General features: G+C 37.0%; 1 protein-coding gene across 10 annotated transcripts in view; it reads right to left on the bottom strand.

Moving 5' to 3' along the window:
• Positions 1-21220, bottom strand: part of Pgant9 (polypeptide N-acetylgalactosaminyltransferase 9) — a 203184-nt gene that overhangs the window by 97500 nt on the left and 84464 nt on the right. For 4 of the 10 annotated variants that reach the window (XM_034322725.2, XM_034322727.2, XM_034322728.2 and 1 more), the window contains exon 1: positions 17193-17427. The exons of the other annotated variants lie outside the window; for them this stretch is intronic. The gene's annotated coding sequence lies outside the window, so the exon portion shown is untranslated. Of the gene's footprint in view, positions 1-17192; positions 17428-21220 lie in introns of those variants that run through there. 10 annotated transcript variants of the gene reach the window in all.

The raw sequence follows: 21220 nt of genomic DNA, 5'->3' as shown, positions 1-21220 counted from the left end.
GACCAACTCTCGCACCCCAGTAATTCGAACGATGTAATCTGGCTTCTTTCGCAACCGCGCGAAATTAACCTTTCCCAGGCTACCCTCTAGATACCAGGGTGAATTTGAAGGGTCAATGAGAACCTTGAGATTCGAGTTACGAGCGCCCATCAGGGTGCAAAGGATCACACGTAAGTTTCGATAAAAATAAAATTTGACTTACCACAAGCCGAGCTGCGCTTCGATTGTTCGAACCGAGTCGAGCGCTTGAATTTGCCGAATTATTCGAAATCGACGAACTTTTTGAAACAAAATCGAATTACTCGAATATTCGAGCCGTCGTAAAACTTCGATTTACTTGAAGATGACTTTCAATTTGAATATTCGAGTAGCTCGCTTTTGTTACAAACAGTTCGTCGATTTCGAGTAGTTCGGCAAATTCAAGCGCTCGACTCGGCTCGACCGACCGATCATTGTTTGACTCGAATAAATCGAGTACTCGCACACGCTTTGTTTGTCATCGATGACCATACTCGAATATAAATAACAAAGATAAGAAAAATAATAGAACATGTTTGTGAGAAATCGCACATGACCTAGTTAGATTTGCAACTAAAGTATTATGATAAATTAATAGTACAACATTGAAAATCATAGATTAGAACTGTTATTAGAAACTGCAGATTGTAATCAATATTTGTTAAAGTGTTTAAAGTGTGATAAAATTAATCAAAAGATTGTACCACCTGCCTTGTACAAATATTTTTTAAAATAATTCTGATTATCACAATCTGTGCCCTTCAAAATTTTCCTCTATACGTTCTACTAACTTTGAATTGAACTATGAAATTTCGCTATCAATAATTGGAAAGCTACGTTTATCATTTTGTAAATTATAATTCCCTGCTCGATTTCATTCAAACTGGCGCACAATTTCTCGATCTATCCAATCTGAGAAATAGCCCGTGCAACGATTAACAATGAAACAACAAATTTAAGGCAAGCTTACTACAGATTAAACCCATAACTTCCGGCACGTCTCAAGCAGCCGGTTCTTTCCTACAAAATATATAACCTAGTCTTTCCTATCCCGTGCACTCGTCTATAATCCCAGCTTAAAACGAAACTCGGAAGATTTCAATAAATTCAGCAAAAGTATAAAGTATCCAACGTGCAATTACATTTTTCATATTTCTCACAAAAATGCTTGAAATATTTGCGACGATTCAATAAAATCGACTAACTTCCTAATTTCTTCAATTTCCTTCTGAATTCCCCGACGAACGATTACGAAACTTGTTCCCTCGAAATCGAATAATCGATCCCCTGGCAAGTGTACAGGGGCCACCATAAACCCCGTAAGATCTCTGCGTACACAGGCGAGCCCGAATGCGAGCAAGAAAGCACGAATGAAGGAACGAATTCAAGAAACGCAATACTCGCGATCAATGCAAATTCCCTGGAAATGAGAATCGTGGAGGGTAAAGGGCAAGGGGGGGAGGATGACAAGTAACAGGGAAACAGTTTCATCGAAAGGAGAACGGGAGATGTTCGAATGGAAAACTACACCCCCAACCATCGTACAACCACGATTGTCGTACAACGATGAGCTTTCTCATAACGAAGTTTCTTTCCTAACTTGGCACGCGATGCACGTGCGAGCCTCCTTCTTCCTCTTCCTTCGATATCTCCGACGCTCTACGCCCCGTGGGTTAATGGATTTAACGATTCAACCAACAGCTAGACGAATCTTTGTTTGCGAGAAGATTCTTAGCGAAGGAAAAACGGCTGTGGAACATGTCCGGGGTGCGCAACGAGGTTCGATAGATAATAATATTACGAATTGAAAAGGGATGATTCTTTAAGGGGTTAGGTCAATCTAGGGCAAGAAAAAATAGGCATATTTTGGAAATTTTTGGAATAAATCCAAATTCTGCAAGCATGCCTTTATTTTACAACTAATAAATTTTAAAAATTAATTTTTGTATAGTGATTCAAGTCAAAATATGGGCTTTGCAGCATTTCTTTGATTACGCCTTTTTTTGTCTTGCAAGCAGCTCTTGCAATTTTTAACTTAGGATAAAAAACAAAAATATTTTCGATTATATATGAGAACAGTTACCGAACTACGTAGGATTTTTTTGATATATTGATTTTTGCAAAAATGGCGTATTTTTTAAGAGAAAATGTAAAATTTCAAGAAAAAGTCGCCAAAAAATTAAGCAAAAAAGAAATTTTTATTTTTTCAAAATTCTAGAATAGCCTAACCCCTTAAAAGAAACTTTCAACACGATAATTAATTCTAATTAATATCCACTGTCACAAGGGGTGGACTCCTAATAAAATAGGCATTTTAATTAAATAGAAAACAGCACTATTATTTTACCTTAATTTATCGTGAATAATCATCCTCCCATGTCGTCCCACGATTACAAAACTATCCACGTAAGAGGGATTTATGAGACTAAGGGTAAGGTCGGTCGAGAGGGATGAAAGGCAAAGGCTCGTACGAACTACCAGTGAAGCGAGTTAATTAAGACTTACCCGCCCCTCTGGCTCGGCCACGGAACTTGCTAACTACATTTCACCCCTCGAAGCTGTTTTTTAAAGGGCAGGCCGAGCGTTTGTCGCGGTTTCGCCGGAGAACCGGCCGAGGAATTACCTTCGATCGCGGGCCAACGTACGCGAGAAAATGAAGGTCGGACAGTGGAGGGTGGAAGTTTTTGCACCTAGGTGAAAGAACAAACAGGATGGACGTCCGCGTCCTTTTTTCCACCCTGAACAGATTAATTTTGGGTTTTCAGGGTTTCTCTCCGTGGTTCGAGCGCGAGTCCTGTGGCGAGCTGATTAAATAACGGAATTTTTTGTTGGCGAAAGCTGCGGTTGGGTTAAAGGATGTAGGGTTAAAGGGGTGCAATTTTTAAAGTCTAAAAATTGAGACTGCTATTAAATATACGATTCGGCTAATTTGCAAAAAATAATTATTAAATAAGACTATATAAATATTCGGCTAATTTAAAAAGAGCTAATTATTAAATAAGGAATAAACAAATAACGAATATATTATGATCGAATTCTTTCATAATTAAGAAGTGTAAATTAATTTCTCAAAGAAATCAATTTATACAGAACGTGTTAATTAGCAAAAGCGAAGCAACTAAGATTCTCCGAAAAAAGAGTTCATCGATGAAAACGGATGCACTTTTCATTTACCTATGCGTTCGAAGTTATCAAACAAATGATTCGATTCAGCGAGCATGTTCACGAAACGAGCATTGATGAAAAGAAAATTGAACGAAGATCCGCGTTTTCACTTGGCTTCTTTTTAATTCCAGTCATTCGTTCAGGCAGGGTCACAATCACGCTGGTAATTAGCCACATCACGTTTAAGGGACGGTTAAAGAGGGTGAAGGACCTTCGTGAAACGGCAGCCCTACGGTTGGTGAACACGCGAAATGAAAATCAGGGAGGCTCATTCGAGGTTGCATCTCATTCTATGATCTACGTTTCTCTTCTGGCTAACCAGCCCCACCTTAATGCACGAAGCCTCTGCTGTCATTGAATAGGGGGTGTGTCTTTTTTCCTTTCATTTTTTCTTTTTTTTTTTTTTCGAACGAAAGAAAAGAACCCCTGACAATTCGAAATTGCGATGAACTCTATTCATCGCGCGAAGAAAGAGACGGGAAAGCAGGGATCATTAAATAAATGCTGATTGAATTGAGAAATCACCGTGACCGATACCACAGAATTTATTTCCTGGAAGGATATTATTTAAACAAAGAAATTTCACTGGAAACAAACACCGGAAAATCCTCGAAGAAAGCGATTATTACCCAACCAAAAACCGGACGCAACAGTTGCCGAGGAAGGACGTAATCTCAGCTTGAGAAACGAATTAGAAGTCCGGAAGCGGGCTCGGTTTCCCAGCGATATTCAAATCCGTGGAGGCAAAAAACTCGACGAACTTGTTGCACAATAACGTAATCACACGGATCATTGCACCGAGCCAGATTACCGGAAACGGCCTCCTCCTCGTTCGCGCAATAAGTCGACCAGACGGAGAGACAGCAACACAGGGAACACTGTCTTTCGTCGAAATATCAGACAACCGTGCCGAGTGATATCAGCATTAAAATGCTAATTTTATGGGCCGGTTTGTTCGTGGCTCCCCGAAGAAATTCGCTCGGGCGAGCAACGAATGCATCAAGCAACCCCTTCGTCCAAGACGTTCCCGTGAAAACCGACTCTAATCTCTTCGCTCTTTCTATGCTCGCGTGAATTATGGCTATATTACGATAGCAAACGGCCGGCCGAGGATAAAGAAGACGGTTGCTAGCGAAAACTTCGCTCACGTCAAGTTCCTACCAACACACCCGGGGCCCTCGAGGAAACGTACAATCAGGTTGACGTCCCGTTTCTCCGGACTTACGAGCTCCGCCAACCATTGCGATCCTTCGAGAGTATAATTTTTGGTAACACGCGACTTCCTCACAGTTGATTCTTTCAAATTTTCTTTAGAATTACAAGTAACGAGGAGAGATTCTTAACCCATTTCTTCCCAAAAATAAAAATTGTGAGAAAATATGGTATTTTGTCAATTTCACTTTAGAATAATTGAAATAACATTATAAATATTAAAAGCTAGTAGTAAAAAGAATAAAAAATTTTTATTTTTTCTATCACATGCTTTTGTTTGTTCAAAATGTACAACATGGTTGATTATATGAAAAAAGTGACCAAAGTTGATGGAATTACTCATGAAATTTTGAAAAACACTGTGTGAAAGTGAACTGACATTTCTTGCATGCTTTCAGTAATTATTTTTGTTTCACGAAGTGTTAAACACGGACAGAGAGCTTGTGAATGCCTTTTAACACATGCGTGATCAATTTTGTATAATAAGTTCATTTTGACTGCATTTTATGAAGCTAAACTTCGTGAAGTTAAAATCTCAAATTTTATTAAGATTAGATTAAGATTTTAATCAGATAATAGACATAAAAATATTCATTTGATAAGTTCGAATCGAAACAAGCAAAGTATTCATTTTCTTCAGGAAACATTGTTCTCGTCCGAATTACACTTAGGAGTTTCCGATTAGCAAACCCCAATGGTTCGCCATGGAAACCGTCTTTCTTTGGTTTAACCTCAACGCAGGATCATATGAAACCGCGATAATCCCTAGATTTATGCGTGTACGTAAGGGACGACGTAGTGCAGAAACTCTAACCGCCGAGAGACCCACGAAACTTTGCTTTTATCTTTGCGGCGAGAATTTCCTAACAGCAGAAGGAACAGGGAGAGGGGGAACGATAAATTTGGTCGAAAGAAGCCAGACACGAACCGAAGAAGGTAAAACGCCGAGATCATCTTATTTCCGCGAAACAACCCCCTCACGATCGAAGATTCTACCCGTATTAGGGAGCTCCTTCCTCTTCTTCTTTCTTTCAAGAAATATCTTCCTATAAAGGATTCCAGAAGCCCAAGAAACTTGTAGTTCAATATTATAGATACATCATAGCAATTTTCTTTATTGCTTGAATAAATTATCGAATAACTAAAACGAAATTCTTAAATGGCATTTAAATTACGTTATTTTGCAAAATAGTAAGTGAAAATCGAAATTTGAAACATGAAAGGATCGTATCCTGAATAATTAAAATTATTAAATTAGGACTTAATTTAATTTGTATTTTATGGAATTCCACGATTCAAATTTAAATTAATGAATAAAGTTAATCTGCAGGCACCAGTTCCCTAAGCTAATATGATAATAAATTAATAATATGCATTGTACAACTTCACCTAACATAATTAACCTAATGTAATTTCGAATAATAATAATCAATTCATCGGCATCGATAAATTTATTACAAAATTCAAATTACGTTGAATTTATATTAATAAATATTATGCAATATCAATATCGGGAAACGATCGACTTGACAATTCAAATTTGTTCTCCATTCCACATTTTAATTAAACTGCTATATCGGTGCATTAATTACATAGCTCGATAACGAAGCAACGGCGCGAGCAAGGGATAGAAATAAGGGGTCTAATGAAGTTTCAGGACAAGATACAATTGCTGGGGGAACAATAGATATTACGCTAGTTGCTATAAGTTACAATACCACGTATCAGCTTAATCTCGTATAAGTTTGACGGATAATATACCACCGTTCCACGGAAAATGAAAACTGATAATTATAATATATAATTAACAGCAAGAATTTAGATTTGTAATTTTCTAAAACTGAAGATCCATTCCTTTCAAAATCCCGCAATTCAAGAAAATTTAAGGAAATTTTGTGCAAACGATGAAAGAAACTTTGTGGACCTGTAAATTTCATGTTACATCGTAAGGGAAGGATGATTCCCGTGATTCGCCGAGTTTCTGCTCGTAAACGCTCCTCGAGAAGAAAATGAAGCAATATGACAGTGGAGAGATCGCATTACGGGGTTTCCTCATCGCAAATTTGTTACGGGTGAGTTGATTGTCGGTTAAAGTTAATTAGCTTCTGGTGACATCGGATCTTTATGAATGTTTCTTACCGTTCAGTGTACTGTAACAATGAGCCGAGCTTGATAGCACTCCATTTCGTGTAACGTGTAATAACAGTGTCTCTATTTTAACAGCTCCTCGAACAAGAATAAAAATCGAGGGTATTACGTGTAGAAGGAACGATGTAATTTCTGGCCAATGTAAATCATTAACCCTTGCAAAAAGGAATAAAGATATTCTTTTCTTTTGTTTGGAGATAAGTGGTATTTTTAGGATTTTCAAGAGAGAAGATAAGACGATTCTCAAATATTTAGATCATCCAAAAGCTTTCATCGTTTTAAAGCAATTTCCTTCGTTAATATTTTATAATGATGTAAGACAGAAATGGAACGTTAATTACCAACCTATCGTCTACAATCATTCTTAATATAAAAATAATTAATAGTTCGTTAATATATAATCTCTAAAAGAGAATGTTCATACCATCAGAGAAAGTTCGAACTATCGTGTCATCAGAGAGACACTTTAATGCAAAGATTGCTTAATTTCTGATGGGGAAGCGAAGAATACCATCAAATCACGAGAACCCACGAGGTTCGTCGAAATAACTTGCGATTAAATTAAATTAAGATAATTCTGTTGAGAAACGAGGTTAAGTACTGAATCTGTCACTTCTATCATGAATAATTAATTTCAATCAAGAACGTTATTTCATGCAAGTAATTTTATCGTAGCGATAATACTGCAATCGATTCAAAGTATTGAGCAATTTAATTACACAAATAGGAAGAAGTTAAATTTGAAGAATTAAATCAATCCTGAAATATCAGCGATCATCGAACAGATAGAATCCCCATAACGAGTTCCCTTTCATCGGGGGAAGATCTAGATCAAAGCGAATACCGATTAACAGGGCACTGCCCATTATAATTCTCGCGTTAAATTATCGCCATTGATTCGCAACACTAATCGAGTGCATCGAAATAATTTCTAAATGTAATTCGGACAATTTCGTAATGCGTGCAATCTGCTTGTAATGCACGCTTGCATACATCGTTACGCTAATTACCAACACGTGAAGCGACGCTTTGCGTCCAAACGTTGCAAACATTCCTAAGCGTAATCACCTTATGAATTTGCAACGAATGTATTAATTTATTTTTAAATCTGATGTGAAATATCGAGACGTGTCAAAGGAAGTTTAAGTGAAACCCAGGTGGAAAATTTCTTCGAATAAAATCGATAACCGGTTGGTTCAAGTTTTACCGATACTAACCACAGGAATCCTCCGTCAGGAATCGAAGGAAGCTTGCTAAACCTCACGTAGTACCCTATCAGACATCTAAAATCGAAACAGCCGTGGAACGTGCCGGTGGAAATGCCGTGAAACGAGCTCGTGAAACCGTCAAACGCGACTCGATATCGACAAACCTTTATTAATGTCCCGATGTACCGGGCAGACGGACAAATCGCGAGCCTACTCGCGGATTCTTGGCCGATCGCCAATCACGATCACGATCACGCTCGAGTGGCTTTGCAGCTGTAGCTACCCTTAATGGACTCTTCCTCTAATCCTGCTCCTGATCCATGGAAGAAATGGACAAGAAGCGAAGAGGACACGGTAAAGGTACCGATCGAGTGTCCAGTTCGAAGATACGTGACCAGTTTTCCAGAACAGATCACTTCCAGCATCGTGGATCACAGTAATTGCGAGAGACCTTTGCCTCCGTTCTATCTCTGCATCGGTCTTTCGTATTCCCTTTAGGTAGATGCTCGTCTTCTGACCTCTCTATATCGCTTTTTACACTGATCATCCTGTTGACTCTTATAGGGTAAGCAGGCAGTCGATAAGAATACGCACTGAAGCTTAGAGTGAAACAGTTTGCATATTGAAGCTATAGTGGGTGATCAAATTATTAGAGCCATGGTATGAAAATAGGTTTCTCGTGTTTGTATAGAAATAGAGCCACAATTTTAAGGTATTTACATTGGATAACTTTTAATTAATTAATAATATACAAAAGAAATACTTATAAAAATAAACAAGTACATTTAAAAGATTATATTTACATACTTTCGATGCAGCAATTCATTTTGATGGCTTTATTTCTGACCCATACTTTTATTAAACGTTCAGTCAATTCACATTTATTACTAATAATAAATGTTCCTACAAATTTAGAAAAATTAACTCGGTTTTCATTTAAGAATTAAATGAAAAAGAGTGGTTCTGATAATTTGATCACCCACTGTAAGTTCAATCATATTTTTACCGGTGTACAATGTAGATATCTGTGCCAAAAACAAATTAAAAAGCGTTTTAATTACGCATTACTTTGTTCTTTACAATATTTTAAAGCTTAAGTGCGTACTCTTATACCATCTTACCCTACGCGAAGATTCTTTTATATAAATAAAGAAGCACCTGGGTCAGTTTTAATTTTTCTTCATTCCCGATGCGGTACACAGACCCAGGAAAACAAATAAGAAATCATCGAACGGTACAACGATCCCTGACGAGAAAAACACTCCACCGCGAAGAATCGACGGAAAGCACCCTCCGTGTTTGCGCATACAGACGGATAAATGTCCGCGAGAGCATCGTGGAAAAGGAATCGAAACGAGAACGGTTAGTACAAAGATCTTTCGATCCTGACGAAAGAAGAAGAAAACGTTTCCTTCTACCGGGGAACGAGTAAACGTTGACCTTTCGATGGCACACTTTCCCAATGGCGACGGAGGTCTCTCGTGCAGACCTCTGGTATCCTCTTCGCCACGTGACACACATAGTTCAACACTCGACCTATCGTATCTCGCGATATTTTACGAGGAAGCGTTCGTCCGCGAAGAAAGTCCCGAGGAATGTCGACGGATCCAATACGATTCGATTGTGCAATTTCTCTTCGCTGCGGTAAACACGCAGCTGTTCCCAAAAATATTTGGATGTCTACGTTCCAAAAGGTACAACTTTCATCAGAGACGATGGTAGCGAAGGAGCTACTTTCATTTTAAAACAACGTTTATTAGATCATCTCAGAATTAATCAACTTGCAATGGCACTTCTTAGAGACTCCTACTTGTAACACGTGAAATGAAAAATTTGATTGCTATCCTATATCCTTATCGATCCACCAACATCGCCTTAAAGATCTAGAGACTGGACGGACATGATCATTTAGATCAACGAAATTGATTTTCTGCTCGCTCGCCTGTAAGAACAATAGGAACTACTTCGAGTAGATATCGCAATACAGAATTCCTCGTCGACAATGCAACTCCATGGAGGTTATCATTCGTGTAATCGAAACTTGTACATCCAATTTACTGGTAGTTGTCGTGGGAACGATGAATTATTATAGAAAACAAAAATATGTTTGAAATGTAGCGTTTAATATAAAGTGATGCGCAGAACAGAGATCCATGGAAATTCATTAAAATTTCAAACAGATTCAATTTCAAGTACGAGTTTATAATATGACACGTGATATTTGGAAAAATATAAGTCGCGAAGGTGTCAGAAGTGCGCAGCTAACACGATAGAGGCAGCCTCGAATTTCTGCCAATTATCGGGATTACACGTGAACCGCGGGTTACATCGCAACGGATCGCGGTGTTTATTAGCGGCGAAATTTCGCCAGGGAATTTCGAGGCTCGCGGAGCAATCTTTCTCATGCGGCGTTTTCACCGCGCGATGCAATTAGCAGGAGCACTGCGGTAATCATCGAATTACGCTGTTCGGTTCGAATGATTCATCCATTCATCAAAGTATAAAACTTATACAAGCTCCAGTTTTTTTTTTTTAATTGAAAGCTGAACGTGTTAAAACGATTAAGAGTAAGAGGATTTAAATTGTTCGAATTCAAATGTCTCCGAACGTTTTATCATGGAAAGTTTAATTCTGCAGAGAAATAAAAGTAACTTTGCGAACTAATCAAGAAAGAATCGTCGCAGTAAAGCCCAGGCGAGCGGAGAAGCGTCTGGGGAACGTCGGAACAAACAACTGGAACGCGAACAGAGACACGATGCCGGATATAAATCCGGCCACTCGATGTCACGAACGAGCGGCGGGAATAACAGAAGGACGACGGCGGTGGGAGAAAGTTAGCAAAGGGCTAGGCTTTTTGGATATCCGCCAGAAACTGGAACGACCCGTAGGAAAACTCTGCAGTGGAGTCGGATGTTTCAAAGGACTCGCGCACTGCGAAAAACTGCGACCTCGTGGACGTTGACTGTCCCCTTCCGGTCGGAACCGGATACTGCGGGCTAGCCACGGCTCAAAGGGGACTTTCTGAACGCGAGAAAATAGAATTTTCGAAAATCCCCCGCGATTACCTGACACCGCTGCGTTAAAATTTTTGATTCCTCTGACTACCAATTTTCAGTTTAAAAAGAAAAAGAAAAGAAATATCTCATCGTTGCTAAAATACGATTATGCAATGTTGAATATGAGAATTTTTTAATTCTCCTTGCAGGAGAATAATTTTGAAGAAGCTCTTTAAAAGAGAAAGTTAATATATTGCAATGATTTACACACTGGAAGGATTTCAGTCACTCTTTGTTATTTAACCAGCTGTTATATAATCAAGCGTTACTTCTGAAAAGAATTAAGAATGTAATAAATATTCCTGCAGTATGGACCTTGAGTAAAGCTTAAGATACATTGTAAATATTTATTAACCAATCGTTTGAACGTGGAAAGTTTTATTTATTTCAAAGAGAGAAATTGGAATCATTTGTTACAAGAATGTTATTTTAGCTCTGAAAAAAGCTCGACTATGAAACATTGAATTATTTTAATGAAACTGGTCCCTTGTAAAGTACTTCTTTTTATAAATTCGTAGAAGACACTTGAACTTTCAAAATTTACTTACAATTCGTAGCGGACAATATTGCAGAGAAGAGCCCTTGTGTACTTGGTTTCATTGAATCGCTGAAAAAGTCTCAAGTGCTTTCTACTGTAACCTGTTTGCGCTCATAACGACACTTTTACGAATGTAATGATAAAAATATCAATTATTTCGATATTTTGTATCAATTGAAATAGGTATTTCTGTGAAGGAATTGAAGCGAATAATTGAAACAAGCTATTGAACTGAATGATTATCGACAATATTACCCAAGTGAATGTGCAGAACAATTACATGTTGGTCACACTAATTGATTACAATGGATGCAATATTATTTGCTCTAATTAATTAGAACATAGTCTTCTGGTAAAATCAATATTTGTAAACTATCATTATTCAAACGACCATCTTTATTCATATTTTCTTCAAATTTTCTTATTCCCCTTTTGCAGTCAATAACTTCACAGTATAATACCCTCAAAAATAATTTTAAAGCCCTGTCTAAGTATGCAAATTTTTTCTAAAATAAGTGTTTAAAAAATATCTCTACTTATCGTACTCGATGCATTGGATTCGAAGGCAAATTCTAACGCGAATAAATTTGGAGACTCATTGAAATGTACATCGTAACGCCTCCTATCGATTGAAATGCACGTTCACAAACACACACCTACAGGCGTGGGAGTCAAGCTCCCAGTCAGAAGCAATTTGAAAGGGAATTAAGATCATAATCCCAGTTTCTACGCGAGCAAATTAAGCCGTGGTCTAGCTACCAGCGACTCTGTGGGATGCATTCGAATGCCGGTCTTAAAAGCTCATCAATGAAACGCAATTAGTGCCATTTGATGGACCGATCGCGATCAGAAACGTCTCTCGAGAGGATAAAAGATAGAAACTGTTTCGGCTTGACTTCTTGGACACCGATTCGCGTAAACTTTCTTCGTCTCGTTTGATTAAAGTACAGTTACAATCGATTTGACCACCTGTTCGACGAACCCCGTTATCTTGCATTATCCACCAGATTATTTCATGTTTCGCGTGTATTCATGAATTGATGGTCAAATTGATGGGCACTTGGGTTATTAAACGGTTCTCTTTTCACAAACAAAAATATCTGACAAAAGTTTATATACTTATTTTCTTTAAATTTCAAGCTTTAAATTGGCATGCCACAAATGCATTATTTTAATAATTTTATGTCATGAAATCATGCTAGACTTTGCAAGTTTCAAAATCAGCCACTTTTCAAACTGAAACATTCTAGTTACATACTTTAATAATGATACGATGCAAGGAACGTTGATATCAGATGGTCAAATAACAAAGAAATATAAAGGAATAAAACAGGTAAATTTTGGCTGATATCACGGCATAACAGGGGCAATAGGACAACGATAAACTCCCTTTTCATTGCACGCTTATACCGTACGTGACGATAATGTCGTAAGATCGCACCGGTGATAACAGCATCGTGATTGTAAATGACGCCAGAAATTTAAGTTTTGGTAGTTGGCATAAACTTGGACATGCAACCACGAACAGGAATCGAGCGAATGCTGAAGAATTTGCATTGTTAATCGTACTTTCAAAAAAAGCGGCTTCGATGAAAGGGAAAACCATGTACAAAAATAACTTTAAAATTTAATATAGTTTTGTATAATATCAATTTACATTGCTACGTGATGATAATTGAAAATTTCGAAAATCCATTTGTACGATGCGGATTACAATATGATTATTCATAATAAATAACTGCAGCTGCAACAATGCTGTTATTAATTTCGAATATTAATACTGTACTGCGTTATTTATATTCAGAAATAATGACTCTTTGAACAGGTATTTATTCGATATAAAAATATTCATTGTGTAGCTATCTATTATTTTACAAAATAACATTTAATTTACAGAAAAATCAATCACAGAGTGATAGAAACACTTGAAAATATTTGATATAAAAATTTGATTTGAATTAGATTAAAAGTATCAAAAACAATTCCAACTATTTCGGGATCACGGTAGAAATGATACGAGCGACAGGTTACATGATAGAATACAAAAATTTTCAAGATCCACTTCGTTGTTGATTCTCAACGGGGCTCGAATTTTCACCGGGTGAAAATCTGCTCTCGGTATTCGCGTACTAACCCGTTCGTAGTTGTGTTCACGAATCGATACGATAAACGGAAAACCGAGTGATAAGACAAGCCGCACTGCGTCAACATCAATTATCTACTCGTGCTTGGACAAGAGATATCGTTTGACCAACTTGAAATCGGACGATCGTTTCGCGTGGTTTGGTTTGGCCAACGTGGCCAACTCCGTGCACAAATGAATTTCAATGCTGACACTGTACCCGGTGGTGTTTACAATTCTACTTCGATTCCTTTTCAAGAACTCCACGAGTGCTTCACGTGCAATTTTTTTCCGTCCTGTTGTTCATTTGGACACGTCCAGTTTGGCTTTAAATTTAGTACAATAGAACGTCTGCTTCATTGGAATTGTTACAGAAAGTCTTTTGGAAAATGACAAATTTTTTAACTCTAAATTATCCATTAAGCGATCGATTTTCTAAGTTTATTATGGATATTAGATGCATAGGCTGTGTTTCCAAATGCCCCTCCCTCCCAAAATTGAGAACTCAGGTTCGGTATATAACCTAAGTTGGTTTCAGAGCTGGATGTCTTACCGTTTTTGAGATATCGTGGTAAGGTTAGGTTGGATTAGATTAGGTTCTGTGTATGCGCAGTATCGAATAGCGCGTACGTAGTTGCAAATTGTACAAAAATTTCTTACCACGATATCTCAATTTTGGGGGGGCCATTCGGAAACTTATCCGATACCTGAGGTAATGATTGAAATGTTATTTTTTGCAGGTATTGAAATCCTGTATTGCTTTAATTGGACAAATTCCAATCAGCGTTGCAATGTAGGGAACAGAGGGCAGCGGAAAGCAATTTGCCTATAAAACGATCGATTTTACTCCGAGAAATCAAAGACACCGAGGGTCAGCAAAGTTTGCTTAATTTACCTTGGCAAATAATTCAGGAAATAAATTTGACACGGTTTTGCATCCTAATCACTTCTGCCAAATTACTTCTCATAGAATACTTTTATTCTTTTTATCATTTCCAGTTACGAAAGTTGGAGACAATTATAGATTTTACGGAACAATCATAAAGTTAAGCTCGTTTAATTTGCTCTAGGCTGAACAAAGATAACAGAGAATTAGTACTTCCTCATAAATATTAGTTCTGATTTGCTGTCAGAATACGAGAGAGAATAGAGTTTGGCGAAATGTTTGCGATAAGCTGATCAAATATTCAATCTGATTATACCGTGCAATAATTAGTCGCTGAATAAATTCATATATCCATTAAGTTAATGGACAGTTTCTAGTTGAAATGGAATGAAATGTTTTGTACTGAAAGTAACTATAATATAATCAAAAGTTATTGAAATTACAAATATCAGAATATGGAGACTTCGTAATATAATTTGCATATATAGGATGGAATAACTGAATGAATATCAAAAAGTATAAAAACACTGAAAATTCGCAAAATCCTCATTTCCAAATAGCCAGACATGTTTCAAGCATCACCTTACACGGTGTTCATCTATTTACCTTGAAAACACCATGCCAGAAAATATTATTCAACCGGAGCCTAGCAAGATCATTAGAGGGCAGATTCAGCAGAAACTGTGCTGTATCTTTCAGGAACGCGGTAATGGTAGTCGGGATGGCAGCCCTATCAGCGCAATCTTCTTCGTGCGAGTGTACACGATTTCGCGACGAATTTGCCAAAGAAGCTCGACGGATTAGATTACGGCATAAGCGGCTTATTTATCGCTGCGGCGACGAGGATTCGCGAATGGAACGCAATCAACGCGCCTCGAAACGCTTCGTTCTCGCGTGAATCACGAGGAGGAAGGTGTCGACGACGAGATCGTGAAGCGTTCCATTCGGTTTTTCAACGATTACATTCCAGACACCCGAGTATTTCGAATTTACTGGGTATTCCGACGCAGTCATCGCGACGAAAGGGTAGATCTTCTCTTGATGAAGATGCAGAGACAAGGATGAAGAGACGCGAAGCTCGTTAAACGAATGAGAACTACTTAACGCTTTGATACGATAATTACATACATACTTTTCTTACTCTCCGAGGATTATGAAACTGCAAGATGCACAGGAAGATACATAGAAAAATTTTATCTTTCATTTTTGTAATTCAATCCATTGTAATGTTTAAAATATAATTCTATTTTCTTACTTTTAATACTTGTCTCACTTTTTAAACGTGAGACCTTGGAATTGTGTTAAGCAATACTTTGCTATCGAATAGCAGCGTAAACGTGACGATACGTGGTATTGATAAATAACATTCTTTATGAATCAATATTAAAATCATTATTCTATGGAGAAAGTGTTTCACATTGTTTTGCAATTTAAAAGATACGAAAACTAAAGTTATTTCTAATTAAAGTGAAATCATTTTGTACTTTATGATATTCTTAATAAATAATAGAAAATGAAAAAAGAGATGAGTAAATTTTAATTATTAATGAATAAGAAGGTAACCTAGTTTATAGAAGTTTGTAACGATAGAAATTATTAAATGCATCAAAGAAAACATTTGAGAAATAATCTCAGGCTACGCAATGAATAATGAGTTCAATGTTATCTCTTATTCATTTCAATTTACATTTAACTTGTTACATTAATTACGCTATCTTTACATTCATTTATTCATCACCCTGAAACAATTCTCACATTTCCAAGTTAATTATATTATCACGTGTCAAATGTTGCAAAAATACAGCTGATAAGAAGAAATCAAACAATTATAAAGCTGTTTCGAAATTGTAACAAGAAGGTAATCTTAGCAAGGAACAATGTTAGATAAGTTACTGATAAGATCTTTATATTCAAAAACAATCCTTGATTGCAAATTTTTCCAAGAAATTGTCCTCGATATTTTTCTAACAATCTAACTCACAATCAATTATTTAACGTTAGGAGCAAAATAATCAATTCGTAAAAAATCCTTTCACAATCGCTGACTCAGCTCTCAATCGACACCAATGACCAGATAAGAAACTTATTAAAGAGGGAAAACCATCGATGATGTTGGTAACTAGGATTCTAGGTAAGCGATTAATAAAGTCTTCTATCGAGAGAAACGTATGTAAATAAACCTGTCTGAAGCAGTGTCGAATTGAGGAAAGCTACTGATCGACCAACTATAGAAACCTTGACGAGGTTCAATCGACTCATCTATGGTATAATTGAACCGGATAGGCCGTTTACTACTCATAGACGTCAATGAAATCACTATTGAAAACGTAGAAATCATTCTTCTCATTGCTACTTTTTGAACGTGAAAATAAATCATTGATCTCCTTTTTCTAATTAATTTTATCATTTTTAAGAAATTCGAAATCAAATTAAAATATTTCATGGTATGAAAACGAATACTCGGTAAACAAATTCCAGACATTGAAGAATAAATTCTACTTTTGATAAGAGATAACATTTTAAACCCTGCTCTAAATCAACAAAATTCAATTGTAATACCATCAAACATGAACATATCATCATAAAACGTGAAGTAAAAATAAACGAATAATTTTCAGAAATGAGATATCACAAAGCTGTAATAAAAACCTGTCAAATAATCCTAAAAAGCAGTCATAAAAGAAAAATATTGCAAATAATTTTGATAATTCCCAGATAAAATGACTGTGAATCATATGACTATAATGAGAACATATAAATAGATACAAAAATTTCCACGAAAACTTTCGACAATTCATGAATCAAAATATTCAAATTAATTTCAAATTAAACTACTTACGTATCTTGAAACCGAACCACTGAACCGGTGACTCAGAAACCGTCGACCGTCTCGTTTAACACCCACGCTTGTTTTTTTAAGTTTCTCCGTCCATGCGTTAAAATCACTCACAAAACTCGCGGATTCACTGACCACGAGGTCGACACACGATGGAACAAAGGAAACGCGAAAGACGAGGAGCCCGGATCGTACACAGAGCCGGCATACCTGACGACGACCGGGCGTTTACTGAAAGCGTATGGCGACCGGCTACACCTGTGTACCTCTGTAGTAGGAGAAGGTGAAGAGAAGGAGAATACCCAAACAGAGCCGTAACCTTTACGCGGCAAATATGTTTATCGGGATCAACGATATGCCAACAGTTGCTTGAAATTTATTGGAGAAACTTTAGGCTCGAATTTTGCAATAATTAATTCGTTTTAGTAATTAATTATTTTATAACTGCATTTCTAATTAAAATTCTAATCATAATATTTTAACATTAGAACTATGATCCTTATATTTTCTATTTTTAAATTTTTAATATTGTTTTCTTTTAATTATATTTATTTGTATCTTTAATTTCATTATGCTGGTAAGACTGATTAAGATAATGAATTAGGTAAAATGATTATATTATGAATTCTTTTAGCAGTTTTCTAAAGCAAGGTTGCAGAAGACAAACGAGAGAAACTCGTTCTGAAAATGGTACAAAAAGTACGGACGAAGCGCGAACAAAATATGCAAACCTGTTCTTCAACGTTCTCAATGACCTTTGCACGAAAGTCGAAGACCCTTCCCAACCTGCAATCTTTCCAATAACACAGAAGAAAGCATGCTGGATTCTCTACGCTTTCCGGAATTAAACCGTAAACCGTCACGGTTCCACCTGTTGAAGGTAAAACCAGCAGATAATTTATCTCAGGACGAGTCAGCCTCGAAACAACGAACTTCACTGTTGCGACAAACTTTGACGATGAAGAAGAAGAACAAGCGTTTCTTCGAAGATTCCGCGACAGTCTTGGATATTGTACACCACTGCCGAATGAATAAGAATGCAATTCACCAACTTCGTGCAAACGGACTGTCTCCGGTTGGGAAATTTATTTTCTCATTGGCAGAAAATAATTTTACGACTGAATCTAATTAATTTTCATGCCTAGAGAAGCAAAACCTTAATCCATGTCTTTTCTGTAATTATTAGCCAACCCGTTTCTAAGATTGAAAATCCTGATAATCTTTCTGTCATTTTTGTACAGGCCAACATTTCGGCGAATGGCAGAAAAAATTTTTTTTTGCCACTTCTGGTCTGACCGGAAATGGCCCCAAAAGGGTTGGCTCTAGAGCGAATCTCGCTTTAGTTTACTTTAGCTTGTTAATTTCTGTAACGAACCCTTGAAATAAGTTATCTTTATTTTAATTTCATTGCGAGTTTGATTTTTTATCATTTAAATTCTTGAATTACACCAAAATATATCGCAGCCATTTTGAAGGCAAAAATATCTGTGTAATGATACAGAGGAAGTACTTCGAGTGAAATATCCCTGCTGCTTGGTGCAGCTAGAAAACGATTCCCTGTTTCATTACCGTGAGTTCGGTGTATTGTATCGACCAGCGAACAAATTGCTTCCTTCCATACGGTTTTCGAATTGCGGATACCATAAATATCGGTCCACCTACGGGAATTCGTCGGCCGGAATTCACTGGCCAAGCCGGCCAGGAATCGTAAGTTATCGAAACTCATGCGAGAAGAATTGAACCGACATCGAAATAGGAATTCTGAAACGAATGGTAAAATCGGACAGATTTTACTTGGAAATTACACAGAGGATTTTCTTATTTTTGCAGATAATTTCATTTTTCATAAGAGAAAATTAAAGGAAAGTTTGAAAATGAAATGGAAAGTCTGTTGAAAATGTTTCCACCTTCTTATTTTCTATCGTTCTCACGTTATCGAGCAAGGCATGTTTATGGCGGAGCTTTGATCGAGAAAATACATAGATGGAATTTCGAAGGGACATTAACTGGAGGTAAATCGTGTTCCTCGAGAAAGTTGATATCGACCGAGTAGAATTTAAGCTCAACTGGAGGAACGAGTCGTTCAAGAAGTCCTTCCACAGATTAAACTCTCTCGAATCGGGCAAATGAGACGAAGATCATCGACCGTTCGAACCATCGATGCTCCACAAGTACATCCTTAATTCTGATTAAACGCAATCTACCAAGGAAGAGGAGAGTCGGACCCCTCTATCGAGGCAAACGGGGGAAAAGTTTTCCAGCTTCCTTCTCTCTGAGAACTCCGGGATCGAACGGTTCGGAATCGACTGGACAGAGCTTCTCTCTGTTTGCCAATTTAAGACAGACTTTCCTATCGTAGAAAAGTTTCCTATTCTTGATACATAGACCGCCATCGACAGAAACTACAAGTTTGTCGCGTCGTGAAAACAAGAAAAATTGATAACTAACGTACAAAAATAATTAGTGTCTGTAAGTGTAAAAATAATTGTAAAATAATAATTTAACTCCTTGCTCTACAACGTTGTCTCACACTCGTGATTCAATTAACAGTTGAAATGTGTGAAATTTGATATTTTCTCATTGGCAGAAAATAATTGTACGACGGAATCTAATTAATTTTCATGCTTGGAGAAGCAAAACCTTAATCCATGTCTTTTCTGTAATTATTAGCCAACCCGTTTCTAAGATTGAAAATCTTGATAAGGGGGCAGGTGGTATTTTTAGTACGATTGAATTTTGAGTTTAATTCTAATTCTAATTTGCTCAGTCAAGGATGCATGATATTTCATTTTTCTTTATTTGTTTCAAAATTGAAGCAATAAATAATTAGCTCTGTCTGACGCAACTATCGAAAAAATTATAGATGAAAGGGTTAACACTTTGATCGCCATAGCAGCCAACTCCATGTATTATACAATGAAATATTGAATTCCATGAAATAAAAGATTTATACTGCAATAATTGTCTTGTGTTTTTATACCTATACAACTTGATAAATTCATATATGAATCTTCATTGATGACGAACTATAAGAGACTATTGATCAAACACTTTAGTAGCTAACGGAAGACTAATCACTCGAGCAATATGAAATCAATTTCATAACACATCACGTCTGATTCTCCGATAATAGCCAGGCAAAACGATTGCCATTAATGTCCCTAACGAAACGACTAACAGGATTTCAAAGAAACAACGTCACACGTTGCAACCGGTATTACATTCGCATCAATAATTGATCACCCATAGACAACATAGTCTTTCATAACAGCTAAGTACACATGACATCACTTATCCATTACTTCAAACTACATGTTCGAACAATTATCGTATTGATATTTATAATTAACGTTATCGATAACAACGCGTTAAATATTATTTCATTTGCCTGCTACAAAGTGTTTATTTAATCACCATCCAAGATTTCCACTTTCTTCTCTGTTCACTGTTGAACTTTACACAATTACCCGGATACTTCTCTGCCGCGTTTCTATCTTTATCTTTGCTACTCGTCATCGGCTCGCTTTCATTTCAAGAAAAGACCGAAGGACGTTTCGACATCGTCATGCAGTCATGGAATTCTTCTGACCATAACGCGGTGTTAATTACGAGCTTTGAAAAGATCGTGTGGGATGTGCATTTTACAATGGTTTTTGAAACGAAGATACGAAGGTTTAGATGTAATAATTGAAATATCAAAGAGACCTGTAAAAAATATTTTAACGTCATACGCGACAAAATACCGAACGCATTTAGGACATTCTCTGAAATCCGACAAAAAGAGCGGTAATCGAACAAATCTGCACGAATCCCTTTATCGCGTTTCACGTTCACCACGCCAGAGAATGGAACCGTGAAAATTGTTTAAATAAATGATCGCGACTGGCCACGGCAAATCGGACATGTTCAATTGCCATAGGAATATTCGACAGGGCGTATCGACACGAGCGTCAACCCTTCCGTACTCACCCCCGAAACAGCGAATATCGCGTGTCGATACGCGTATTATAAAAATATCATCGTATCGAGGA

This window comes from Osmia lignaria, chromosome 4, assembly GCF_051020975.1.
Source record: "Osmia lignaria lignaria isolate PbOS001 chromosome 4, iyOsmLign1, whole genome shotgun sequence".
Taxonomy (NCBI): domain Eukaryota; kingdom Metazoa; phylum Arthropoda; class Insecta; order Hymenoptera; family Megachilidae; genus Osmia; species Osmia lignaria.
This window is presented reverse-complemented; position numbering and strand designations above follow the sequence as displayed.